This window comes from Rhamphochromis longiceps, linkage group LG12 (assembly GCF_057381845.1).
Source record: "Rhamphochromis longiceps isolate RC_006_pf linkage group LG12, R_longiceps_female_GT1.1, whole genome shotgun sequence".
Lineage (NCBI taxonomy): Eukaryota > Metazoa > Chordata > Actinopteri > Cichliformes > Cichlidae > Rhamphochromis > Rhamphochromis longiceps.
In genome coordinates this window covers 4,833,790-4,848,056 of record NC_140568.1, presented here as the reverse complement: position 1 = coordinate 4,848,056, position 14,267 = coordinate 4,833,790, and positions in this window count along the sequence as shown.

The window sequence follows — 14,267 nt, the reverse complement described above, 5'->3', positions numbered from 1 at the left end:
CAAATCGGCCCACCGGGCAAATAAATGCCCGCTGGCCAGTCCAGCTATGGTCGTGCCATTATTTAACCCTTCGCGTGCCAGCTGTGGCACGTGTGCCCAGGGTTGCCAACCCCTGTAGTAGAGCAATCTCAAGATGATGGGCCGAGGAGGATCACTTTGTTTGGGACGTTGGCGATTCACTCTATGTGCTCGATCGATAAGTAGCTTCTCCTCGAGAGATAGCGCCTCTGCCAAAAGTTGCGAAACAAACTCCCTCTGTGCCCTCTGGTATTCCCACGATTCTTACATTATTCCTCCTGGAGCGTGCCTCAAGATCTTCACATTTCTCATCTAACTTCTTTAACTCTGTAGACAAACGCTCCACAGTGGCCTCGAGAGTGCCAATGGTGTCAGAGTGGTTTGAGGCACAGGCCTGCAGTTCAGTTAAAGTGTTATCATGCCTGGCCACATCGCTTTTTATGTCCGAAATTGAGGCCTGGATGCTCTGGTTCAAGGATGATATCTCGCCTCTTATGGTGGTAGAAATCTCTAATCTGCGAGTGTCCCGTGTAGCGCACAATTCAGACTTGATGGAATTTATCTCTGAACGTAAGCTAGTTATAGCGGTTAGTAGCGCTTTATTCGACGGCTTGCATTCATCCTTTTCCAGTGCAGGCGGGGGGGCGCACCAGACCAGAGTCTGAAGAGGCTTCGAGGCCTACATCGCTCACGTCGTTCTTCTTAAGTTTGGGCTTCACCATTGTCGAGAGGCTCCATGAAATATATCCACAGTAATCAATGGAAATGTGCTATATAAATAAATTTGACCTTGAACTTTTTAGTTGTTTTATGTGTTTTACTGATAGGAATAGATAACCTGGACTTAAACTGGATATGTTTTGTTTTGAAACTGTCAGCTTTGTGTACAATAAATTCTTTTCTTCAGTTTTTAATGTCTGCCTTGTTTTTATTGTTGGATTGCATCCAAATTTCCCTTATGGAAATCACAAGTCGGAAACTTTATGAAGCTGCAGAAGCTTATAGAAAAGAATGCCGTTCAAAACACACAGGTCACATGATCACAACTAAATCAAACGCTTTGGTGCGCTTCACCCCAGTTTTAACTGATGAAACAGTTTTTCAGATAATTGTCTACATAGAATCACTGTCTGATGGATTAAAAACCTTACATCCTCTGTGGGTTTGCTGTGTAGGACGACATGTTGATAGCAGGTTGAAAAGCAAAAGATGCACAACATGGTCTACAGGTACTCCCAAATGGAAGGACCTGCTATCCATGTATGGATGGGGGCTCATCTCTGTTTATGCACCAAAGAAACCTCAAGAATTGTTTGTCTTTGGAGAGTAGGCACACCTGGTGAAACATGCCCCTACATCACTGATGCTGTGCTCCTTGAAGCGCACTCCAACCGGGGAAGGACTCAAGACAGGCAATAGAGTCTTGTTCAAATTAAGTTCCTTGTAATGAAAGGAGCAGTTCAAGACCATTCTATTTTTGCCATTGCGCTGGACCATGTGATGAAGTATTTACCATCTCTCTTTGCTCTTGGGAGGTAACATCCGGTTGCAGTTTGGCTACAACACCACAGCTTACCAGTTTTTCAATTTCTGCATTGTTTGCAGCACCCATTGCTTAGATGTTTCTCTATACTCTTATAGTTTGGCAATATTGCCTCTTGGGTTGCTTGGAAAAATGGCATATCCTTTCTCCTCAACAAGGGTTTGGCATACCGGTACAGTATCTAAAGGGCTTTCTGATCCTCCTTGGACATTGTTACCTCCTTTTCACTTTTTTATGGTAGAATGTCAACTTGCCACTGTTTTTCAACACGCCTCTGAAGCTCAACAGATAGGGGGCTGCAGGAGGCACAGTTGCAGCTCTAGCTGTGACTCAAGAGTCTTTGCTGTGTCTTGCAGTGTCCAACCCTTGCAGCTGTCCCCCCTAGTGATTCAAAGTGCACAGGTTCTGCAGGGTTTATAAGGTGCAGCTGCGAAACTTGGCTGAAGGTTTGTAGGCGTAAATACTCGAGAAGTCTGTAGATTGCTTGAGGAAAGTAGCTGGATATGAATGTTGAGCTAAATCAAAACGCTAAGTAGTGAAGGCATGAAATATTTGCTAGTTCTCATGGAAAGGTCCTCAGGAGTGCCTGTTAATCCTAGCTGCTAAGCTGAAGATGAAAGTAGCATGGTGCAGTCAGAGCCATCATGCAAGACAGCATAAGTGTCCAGTGTCATGTCTCCATGTTTCAGTAGGACTTTGATCACTTTAAGCAGAACACAGGAGAGGTCTGAAGGTTTGTCTAGTTGGAGGACTTCGGTGGCAGAGCTCACCAGGAAAGTACCTTCCTTCACACTCTTGATGTTGACCTCATGTAGGATCCCGAGATGTTTGACTTGATGTATGGTGCACACTTTCTTCAGGTTGCACTGTACTGCTAGATGTGATCTTTCACATCACCAGCAATGTTGGTTTGTCTTAACCCAGTCTATGATTTGAACCTTATCAAAGGATTTGAATGTTAGTCCTCTGTATTGCAGTATGGACAGTAGGCTTTCAGTGGGCCTTTCTTGCTCTGAGCAGACGATTTGCAGTTCAGTAGCTCAATAGACTGCTTTGCCAGCAGATTCTCTGTGCCATGGAGTATAGTGGCTGTGCGTGTTACTGGCTTTGACTCTTTCAGGTGCTGATTTCTGGATGGTCCTCTCTCTGTCCTTTTGCTATAAACTTACCAAGTATCTAAATGTTTCCATGTTTTCAGCTTCAACCAGTCACATGTGTCTCCAAAACTCAAACCTCATTTCAGCTGGCACCTTACGAAGGAGTCATGACATGTGAGAACCGCAAATCAGTTTCACTTAACCATCCAGACCAAGGGTCTTCAGCATACCAACAAGAGCACAAATCTGCAGCACAAAATTCTCAAAAGTCCCCACATCCCCACGACGGATATCTGGTGCATCCATGACACTTGCAATCTTTCTGTGAGTTTAACTGGTGGGGCTGGAATAGAAGGAGTTTTACATTCTCTTTTGTGCAGTTATGTATGATGGCTGGTATGCAAGGGAGGAATGAGGTTTATACTTGTTTTGTTTTGTTCTTTTGTTTGTTTGTTTTGTTTTACTCTTTTGCTTCGAGCTCTATCTACATGAGCTGCATGCTAAATGATCTTTTGTTAAAAGGCTTGGCATAATAAGCATGTGCTTCAGCCAGTACCTTTTTGATTAGCCTCATCTCGTGCATTCTTACTTTGTGGTAGATCTTTATTCTGTATTCATTGAGAGATTTGAATGCTAATCAAATAAATAAATTTTAAAAAAAAATACTGGAATGATGTTATGATGGGTTTTTGTGCTGCTAAAGAATGGTGCTGGTCCCAGATGGTTGGTGGGTGCTTGAGTCTGATAATTGGGATGGACACTGGCAGCTAACTGCCCATACAGGCGAGACTTCTAACTCTACTGGATGATAGGTGGATGGATGAATGCTCACACTGTTGGGCATCACCTCAAATCTCTTGGAACCCTGACGGAGTAGGTACTAAAAAAGTACCAGGTATCAGGTACTATCACCTGGCTGGTGGCTGGTGTTTTTAGAGACACGGCTGCAGCCTTTCAGCTTGCAGCCGAACATACACACTACTAACAACAACACTCAAGACCCAATACAGCCTTTTAATACAGATGATCACTGATGCTACTCAGGTGTGTCCACCTTGCCGCAGCTGCACCACTGACCACACCCCGCCACATAAATATTAATGGAAGTGACTTGAGCCACATGCCTCTATGTCAAAGTTGCTAATGGTAACATTACGTCCAGCAGTTCATGCAGCAAGTCCTCCGGCAGGCCAGGCAGCAAATCCTCCGGCGGAGGTGGCAGGTGATTGGTTGCAGTTGGTGAGTGAAGATGCAAAGTGTTAAGGAGAAAATCCTGTATAAGCGGATGAAGGGAACTCAGTAGCCAGGGGAGACCGGAAACCAAGCAATACTTCTCCTCAGGATGATCCAGCCACTTTTGGGTCCATTGTTTGGTCACATTGTTCTGTCATGATACGGCTGTGTGGCAGGCAGGATGTAGACCCAAATGCAGGACTCGAACTCAAAGTGTTAACCAAAGGAGGCTGCTTTATTGCACTTGCAAAACACCATGAAAAAACACTTGCAAAAAACAAACCAAAACTCGAAACTAAATGCTAACAGAGCTAGGGAACTCGGAAGGAAAAACGCATACACATAGGAGTGGTGAGGGGACGACGCGACACTGATAGAGAGAAACCCAGGGCTAGGAGCACCGCTGGGAGTAATAAGACATAACATTCAAGGGAAAACAAAACTAGACACGCTGACATGAGACACGGGACGGTCAAAGTAAAATGAGATGAACACAAGAAACACAAAGGAAGCACAGAGAACACCTAAACACTGGAAAAAACAACAACAAACCTGAAAACTCTAAATATTAATAAACACAAAACATGAACATGGAGTCACCAGACTCCAGACCATGACACTTTGAGCTCTACTTTCTACTGTCCTCTACAGTCATTTCATCATTGTTCATTAGCACGTCTTTGAAATTACCAGGTTTTATATCATGACAGACATCACAATTTCGGCATCATTAAACTGTTCTTTGAGACCCTCTTCAATCTGGTGACAGATGCTGTTATAACTGATGTCTGATCCCTGGTGTCCAATCTGGTGACTATCGCCCTGTAGCCCTCACCTCAGTAGTGATGAAGTGTTTTGAACGCCTGGTCAGAGACTTCATCATTTCTTCACTACCAGACACACTGGACCCACTACAGTTCGCTTACCGTCCAAATCGTTCCACAGACGATGCCATCTCTCATCTCCTCCACACATCACTCACTCACTTGGACATTAGAAGGGGGAATTATGTTAAAATGCTCTTCATAGACTACAGCTCTGCATTTAACACCATAATTCCCTCCACACTCACCACCAAGCTGGAGCATCTGGGACTCAGCTCATCTATGTGTCAGTGGATCTCCAACTTCCTAACTGGCAGACCACAGGCAGTAAGGATGGGCGGACATGTCTCAGCCTCCACCACTCTCAGCACTGGAGCCCCCCAGGGGTGTGTTCTGAGCCCCCTGCTGTACTCTCTGTACACATATGACTGCGTGGCCACTACCAGCTCCACCACCATCATCAAGTTTGCTGACGACACCGTCGTGGTGGGCCTGATCTCTGATAACAACGAGACGGCCTACCTGAAGGAGATTAGGAATCTGGAGAACTGGTGCCAGAGGAACAACCTCCTTCTAAACGTCAGTAAGACAAAGGAGCTGATAGTGGACTTCAGCACTAAGCAGGAGAGGAACTACCAGACCCCCGTCATCAACGAGTGCCCAGTGGAGAGAGTGGACAGCTTCAAATACCTCGGAGTTCACATCACGCAGGACCTGTCATGGTCCTGTCACATCAACACCGTGGTGAAAAAGGCCCGTCAGCGTCTCTACCACCTCAGACGCTTGAGAGACTTCCAACTGCCCTCCAAGGTGCTCAGGAACTTTTACTCGTGCACCATAGAGAGCATCCTGACGGGAAACATCTTAACCTGGTTCGGGAACAGCACCATGCAGGACAGACGAGCTCTACAGAGGGTTGTGCGGTCAGCTGAGCGCACCATCCGCTCCAAGCTCCCTGACCTGCACTCAATCTACAGCAGGCGGTGCTGGACCAAGGCCAGCAAGATCGTGAAGGACCTCAGCCATCCCAACAACGGACTGTTCTCTCTGTTGAGGTCAGGAAAGCGATTCCGCTCCCTGAAGACCAACACAGAGAGACTGAGGAGGAGCTTCTTCCCGCAGGCGATACGGTCTCTCAATCACACCACCACACAGTACTGACCCACACATATAGTTCTTACACACACACTGGACATTCTGGACATTGTTTTCACTTCATCACTTAAATCACTGCTGCTGTTATTGTGTATATATTTATTTATACTTCTTGTGTATTTTGTTCATACATTCTTATATAGTTCTATATTGTGTATTTTGTTGTACAGTTATTTTATTTTCAATTTAATTTATATATTTTATCTTATTCTCCCAGTTAAATTTACCCTTCATTCTAATTTGTGTTGTACAGTTATTTCATTTTTAACCTTAATTTATATTTTATTCCTTCCTAGTTAAATTTACCCTTTTTAATTTTTCATATTTATTTCCTATCTTATTCATAGCCTTTTCCTTTTTTGTTTTCTTTAGGTCACGAGCAGTTGTCAAAGCATTTCACTACATATCGTACTGTGTATGACTGTGTACGTGACAAATAAAAATTTGAATTTGAATTTGAATTTGGTCCATGTGAATCTGAAGAAGAAACACTCAGTGCATCATGGGAATCCCTTAGCAGCCTACACCTATTGCAGCATAACTAAGGGAGGATTCAGGGTCACCTGATCCAGCTCTAACTATATGCTTCAGAAAGGAAAGTTTTAAGACTAATCTTAAAATAGAGATAGTGTCTGTCTCCCAAATCCAAACTGGAAGCTGGTTCCATGGAAGAGGGGCCTGAAAACTGAAGAACTCTCCCTCCCATTCTACTTTTAAATACTCTAGGAACAAAAAGTAAGCTTGCAATGCGAGAGGGAAGTGTTCTAATGGGGTGATTCGGTACTATAAGGTCATTAAGATAAGATGGGGCCTTATTATTTAAGACCTTGTATGCAAAAAGCAGGATTTTGAATTCAATTCTGGATTTAACAGGGAGTCAATGGAGGGAAGCCAATATCGGAGAAATTTGCTCTCTCTTTCTAGTCCCTGCCAGTACTCTTGCTGCAGCATTTTGGATTAACTGAAGGCTTGTCAGGGAGTTTTAGGACATCCTGATAATAATGAATTACAGTCGTCCAGCCTAGAAGTAATAAATGCATGAACTATGTAACCCACCTAAAATTGCATCATGAAATTAACTGCAGTTCCCAAAGAATGTCAGTAGGTGGCACTCTGAGATTGTGTAGTGCTTGTGAACTTGAATCGTTATCGCGAAGGAGAACAACGTTAAGGCTACAAATGCTGGTCGGAGCAACTCACCAGGAATTTTTCCCTATTTCTTGTAAAAAAAAAAAATGGATTTTACTCTTCCGCTTGTTGGGAAGTGCGGACATTTTTGGTTGATGCCGATGTACCTCTTTTATGATCCCTGTTCATTTCCGGTGAGTTGACTCACTACGTTAGCATAGCAAGCTAATCGTTAGTTAAGTGTAGTGTAAATTCTATGTGTTTTTTAAGTGCTGTATTATCTTTGATACTCTAAGCCAATCGGAGATGTTTTTTTCTGAAAGCTAGGAAGTAAGTTTTATTTCCTGTAAGGAGATGATAATCAATCAATGATAATCAATGATATAAGTGACCATTTACCAGTCTTTGCATCTTATAATTGCCATTATAAAATTAACAGAAATGAACACAAGATTATTTACAAAAGAATTCGAACAGAGAAGACATTTAACTGTCTTAAAAATTAACTTTTAAAGCAAGAAACTTCTTCATGTTCATGTTTATGAACACGAAGAAGTTAATAAACCTTATGAAGCATTTTTAAGAACACATTAAACACACATTAGTAACACATTACTTGGTAAAAACTGCCAGGTGATTGAAATCAACAGGAAACACAACTATGCAGGAAGACCATGGATGACTAAAGGACTGCAAAATGCCAGGAAAAAAAGAACACCCTATATCTTATATATATATATAATATTTTATTAAAAGGTTAGAACACAATAAAGAAAACACAAAAGGTATATGGAATGTCATAAACAGTACAATCAAAAATGAATCAAGGAACAATGATTACCCTGGGTACTTTATAGAAGGGACAAAAAGCATTAACAAAATGAAAGAGAAAGCAAATGGTTTTAATGAATTCTTCGTAAATATGGGGCCAAAACTGGCAGAGGAAATAAAGGCCGATGGAATAGAAAGGAACACTGGTGAAAATATTGAAAGGAATAGAAGCTCAGTGTTTCTAAGAGCAGTGGAAGAGAATGAAATATATGACATCGTTAGAGGACTTAAGAACAAAACCAGTACAGATTGGAATGACATTGATGTTGTAACAGTAAGAGAGTTGCTGATTATTTATGGTATTGGAAAACCGTTAAAATACGTTTTCAACTTGTCTTTTCAAAAAGGTTTTTTTCCTGAAAAAATGAAAGTTGTTCAAGTTATTCCAATTTACAAAACAGGTAAAAAGCATCACTTTGCAAATTATAGACCAGTGACTATTTATAAAAAGTTTATAAAAATTTATAAAAAGATTTGACAGTTTTGTGGACAAATGTGAATTGCCTACATAATAAGAAGTACACACTTGGAGTTTTTTTAAATTAAAAAAACTGTTCAATACCAGGGCTGCCACGATTAGTCGACTAGTCACGATTACATCGACTATCAAAATCGTCGAAGACTAATTTAATAGTCGACGCGTCGTTTGAAGCTTTGTAAGATCCCAAAAGACACAGGAATAAGTAGTAGGATTTAAGAGTGTAATAACGGACTGAAACAGAAGATTCCAAAAATGGCAGCAGCTAGTTAGTTTTAATATTACTCTTATTATTCTTTCTGGGTCACAAAATAAATGTTTAACATATTTCAGGAGAGAATGTAGCTGTGTAAACTTCAAATATGTGCTCAGTTTATCAAGACACCACATATTTTCAAAAGCGCCCCGACATTTTCGGAGACGTCTGTTACCCACTAGCTCGATAGCTAGCCGGGGTTCAAGGCTCGCTAGAGCCGGTGAGAACACCAGACTCCTGGCAAACCATTTTCAAACCCACCGCCGTCTTTCGCTACTCAGGTTAAACATGATATCCAAGTCACTTAGATAACTTAAAAATGTTATTGTTTGGCTTTTTTCAGTATTTTATTTGTTCCTGAGTAAATTGGTTTGGCTGAGATTAAAGTTATAGTTTTTACACAGCTGAATAAACGTCAAGCAGACAGCTGATCATCAGAAGTGTGAGATGCTTGAGAATTTACTCCGGTGCCCTGTTATATTTTAGATAGCAAGGAGCAGACGGCTGAGTTTATTAAACTTCACCGAAACAATCTGCAAATTTAATTAAAATTTAATAAACTATCATCTTGTCTTTATTTTTTAGTTAGCACATACACTTAAAGCTGTAAGCTAATGATAGTTATATTAGAGCAGATGCATGCTGGTGCAGTAAGCTCTGTGTTGCATGATCTGATTAGTGGACTAATCGCAAAAATAATCGGTGACTAGTCGACTATCAAAATAAACGTTTGTGGCAGCCCTATTCGATACTGTCAGTCATGAAATTCTAATAAAAAAAATGGAAAGTATGGGTTTAGGGGAGTGGTTTTGGAGTGATAAAAAGCTATGTAGTGAATATGCAACAATATGTACAAATAAATGAGTAGGAATCTAAATTGATGGATGTTGCTTGTGACATACCTCAAAGATCAGTATTAGGTCCAAAAGAATTCATGGATTCTTTATTGTCATTCGCATCACATGTTTACATGAGGTGTAACGAAAATTACGTGCACGTGGTCCCGGAGCGAAAGAAACAGAATAACGAAGAAACAGAATAAAAAGAAAACAGAATAACAAGTAATAAGTATTTCAAATAAATTAAGTGCAGCAACCTGAGTATTATAAATGCAAGTATTAAAATAATACAAATAAAATAAATAGAGTGCAACAACCTGAGTACCAGTATGGAGTATAGATATAGAAATGTAGGTATAAATACTTTAGCAGCAAATGGCATGATGTCTAGCATTGATAAAGTGACGATGTCAGTAGTGATTAGGTGCTACAATAACAGTTCTTGTCCATTATTGACTGAGAAGTCTCACAGTTTCTGGAATGAAGCTGTTTCTCTGTCTGGTGGTTTTGCATTTAATGCTCCTGAGCCTCCTGCCTGGGGGGCAGAAGGTTTATTATGTATAAAAATTATATTTGCCAAGTATCGAAGATTCTAAAGTTTGTAATATTTGCAGATGACACAAATATATTTTGTTCAGGTGTGGAATTGCCACAGGTTTTGGAGGTGATCACACAGGGATTAAAGATATTAAAGAAGTGGTTTGATATAAATAAATTATCATTAAATCTAGATAAAAGCAAATTTATGTTATTTGGAAACCATAAGAAAAATATCGAAGTAGAAATATGTGTTGACAATGTATATTTAGAAAGAGTAAATGAAATAAAATTTCTTGGTGTGATCATTGACCACCATCATTGTTAGGGGGAAATTGGAAAGGAGGCATTGCCGTTCTGGGGAAAACAAAGCAAATCTTGGATCAGAAAGCACTTCACATATTATACTGTGCTTCACTACTACCATATATGAGCTATTGTGTAGAGGTCTGGGGAAACACATGCAGAAGTAATACACAAACAATAACTATAATGCAGAAAAGGGCCATTAGAATAATAAATAATGCAGGGTACAGGGAACATACAAATGCACTCTTTATCAAAATGCATGAAATTCCAAGACTTGGTGAAGTTTGAAACAACGCAAATAATATATAAAGCAAGAAATAAAATGCTTCCAAAAGACATCTGTAAATTGTTTATAGAAAGAGAAGGGGGGTATAACTTAAGAGGAAAATGGAATTTAAAAATACAAAGTCCTAGAACGACAAAGTATGTCTATCTCAATAGCGGGAGTTAAATTACGGAACAGTCAGAACAGAACAAATAAAAGAAAGTAACAACATAAACTAGGGCTGGGCGATATGGCCTAAAATTCATATCGCGATATAATTTGAAGCATGTGCAGTAACGATATATATCGCGATATATTCTTTTCTTCTGTATAACGTATTTTCCGCACTATAAGGCACTTAAAATCCTTTAATTTTCTCAAAAATCGAGAGTGTGCCTTATGTATGAATTCTGGTTGTGCTTACGGACCTCGAACCGATTTTGGCGTGCAGAAATCTGTTAAAAAATGTTTTAGTACAACTTTGTTAAGCCGCACTGCTTGATGGATTGTCAGAGCATTACAGCTGCCGTAGTGAGGAGCCTCGCGGAGTAATCTGGGTCCAAAACTCCGTCTGCTTCAGGTCCCAAAGTCAAACGAACACTGAGAGTTAAAAACGGTCTAAATTCTTTCATCTTTAATAAAATTATCAGCGTTGCTGCTTTATCAGGTGTAACAATTAAGTTTAACATCCATGCGTCCATGAAAACAGAAGTTATTACATTTAACGGAGTTAGAAGTTAACAGGAAGTTAGCTCGCTAGTTTACACCTAAACATGACATACCATGTTCTGACTGAGAGATTTTTGAAACTAATTCAAACGTACAGCTCTGCTACCACTTCCAACATAAATGAAAACAGGAAACTAAACAGCAGTGGCGTTTGTAGGGTTACTGAAGTTGGACTACCTGGTATATAATGTTGTGCTACGTGATTGCTAGCGACACAGCTATTTAAGCATAACATTAGCACAGTGAAGGATGAAGGATGAACGCCAACTTTTTTTTATCACTCATTAAAACTTAACGTGAGGGATTCTGGTGGTCAGGGACAAATGCAATCGCATAGCAGGATGCTATACACGGGCCAAACTTCAGTCAGGAGAACAACTAAGATTATTCATCCACAATACGAGGTTAGTTATTAATATACTGCAACAACATGAGAATAGAACAGCTGCGAGAGAATTCAACATTAATGAATCAATGTTACGGAAGTGGAGGAAGCGCAGTTTTTGGCTTTCCCCATATTTCAAAAGTGCTTCATCTCTTTGCTATGACTGTCGCCCAGCATAATTTGCAGATGATAATGGTTGTAGCCGCTGCGATGCTTTCAACCAAAACAGGCGCAGTTTGATGACATCATCAACATGCGCCATCGCGATAGAGTGATATAGTCAAAATCTCTATCGTTGGCCAAAATTATATCGTTTATCTCACCCACCCCTAACATAAACCAGTTTAAAATAAAATATAAAAAACAAATCTTAAACAAATATAAGAATGAAGAAAACGGGGTAAACCCAGGACCGTAATTGAAGTGATGTTTTGGTTTGTTTGTTTCATTATTTGTGAATCTAATTTACATATTCTGTCTTTATTTATATGAAAGAAATGATATTGTCATTTTTTTGTTTGTTTTGCTGTTGTTTCATTTGTTTGTTTGTTTAATTTAAGAATAAAAGAAAATTAAATGAATGAGATGTAAAATTTGAGGGGGTAGGGGCAAATAAGTGTATACTTCTGCCTACTCCTTTTCAAACAAAAGAATTGAATGATATTATGTAATGATGGTGAATGTACATGTTTGAAATAAAAATGAACTGAAGTGAAATAAATATGACCAGTCTTTGAATAAATAGTACTGCGACCACGTTTTGTACTTCTCTCGTGCATTCTCACAATTCAGTAAGCGCTGGATTATTGTTACTGCTGTTCACAAAAGAGGAGATGTGAGTTAATTTTGTGTGATAAGTGCCTATGGAAACCGTTTTAAGGTTCTTTAATTCTGTTATTATCGATTGCATTAAGTTGTCATTTACGAAAATGAGAGGTGTATGGTCACTAGTGTTGATTAAGTTGTTTTATAATATTAATGCAAAATGTGTTCACTGCCCTGTGCAGGTTGGTCTTTTTGTTGGAGTGTGAAATTGTGCGAGTGAGACCAGTAAATTCACCTGCAGCGAGCCAGGATTCAGGATCCCAGCTGCGATGGAGGAAGGTTTGCAGCCTACTTAGAAGTGACAGACGCGTTACTTCCTGACAGATAAGCTTATGAGATCTCAAAACAATACACTGCCTGGGTAGTACTACTAACATTAACACTATCCACACACACTTCACACACCTGAACAGAAAAGACTGAAAAGAACTCTGAACTTAGTACACAGGCTGACAAACATGGACTATTGGAATTTTCTCATTGTGAATTGTTGAATGACTATTTATGGTTTTGTTTAAATAAATGTTAACTGTTCTTTTAGCTGTGTGTCACGTGCTCCTTAGTCGATTTCTAGAGAACATAAACCCAAGATCCTAACTTCCTCTACGTTCTGTAGTGGTAAAGTATCATGTGTTACAACTAGGTTTTTAGCGTCACGTTGAGACAGGATATTCCTCATTTCAGAGATATTGCACAAATGGAAGAAAGCAGTCCTACATATTTGTTTAATATGTGCATTGAAGGACATATCCTGGTCAAAAATTACTCCAAAATTACTTTCCTGCAACCAGGAAAGAAATTACTAGCCAGGGAGACGTGGCTAGTCGTTGCTCCATTATTTATTCCAATTCAAGCTCATGCAGTCTTTTGTTACTTTATAGTAGTACAACTGTGTATTTACTTTTTCCAAAAATAGCTCACATTATGATGATGATGATGAAGCTTTATTTGTCACTTGCCGTTGCCTGCAGCAAAATTGGACCCCTTCTGACCATACATACATTACACAAACATCACATTGGGGAGACAGGTCAGAACAGGGAGCTTACAGAAAAACAGTGAAATGTACAACACAATAGGGGAGTGGAGGAGGAAAAAAGAGAACTCTACTCAGACTGAGCTCCTGGTAGGGGATCAGTATGAGAACAGAAAACAAAAATTCCTCAGCACAAAAAGCACATGAATCTTCACACTGTAACACCATGAAAACACATGACAAGCAACAGGGATGGGTAAATGGGGTGAGAGGTTGCCAGTGTAGACAGCAGCATGATTCCACGCTGGCCCGGTCAATCGCCGTCTGCATCGGGTGGGTGCAACCATTGGAGGCGTTTGGAGGGGGGAGAGTGTACATCTGCGTCAGTGTACGTGTGTGTGTCCTGTTCAACTTGAGAGAGAGTGTCCTTTTACCTGGTTAAGCAAAGTCAACAGTCCTGATCCGACGCAGGTGTCCTTGAAGGATACGATCAGAGAGAATTTCTTGTTCAGGAGCCAAATGAGTGAAGGAGATGATTGTTTGGGTTAATGTGAACAACTGCATGCAATTTCACAGTTGGTCTAATGTCCATCACTGGTCACTTGATCTGTCAATTTCCCATTGCAGAGCCGTGAGCTTCTCTAAGATCTTATCCATATTGCGTTCAATAAACGCAGTGTGAGTACTCAGAGATTGCCCATCGTCAATCACGTCGGCCAGCCTTGTGGGACCGCTTTCTTTGTTTTCGATAAGCCAGGTTCAAGCCAGCTCCGATCAGCCAGAACTCTGTTATCATGGTTCCAAATGGGTAGATCTCGTTCAACGTCCTCTATTGAGAG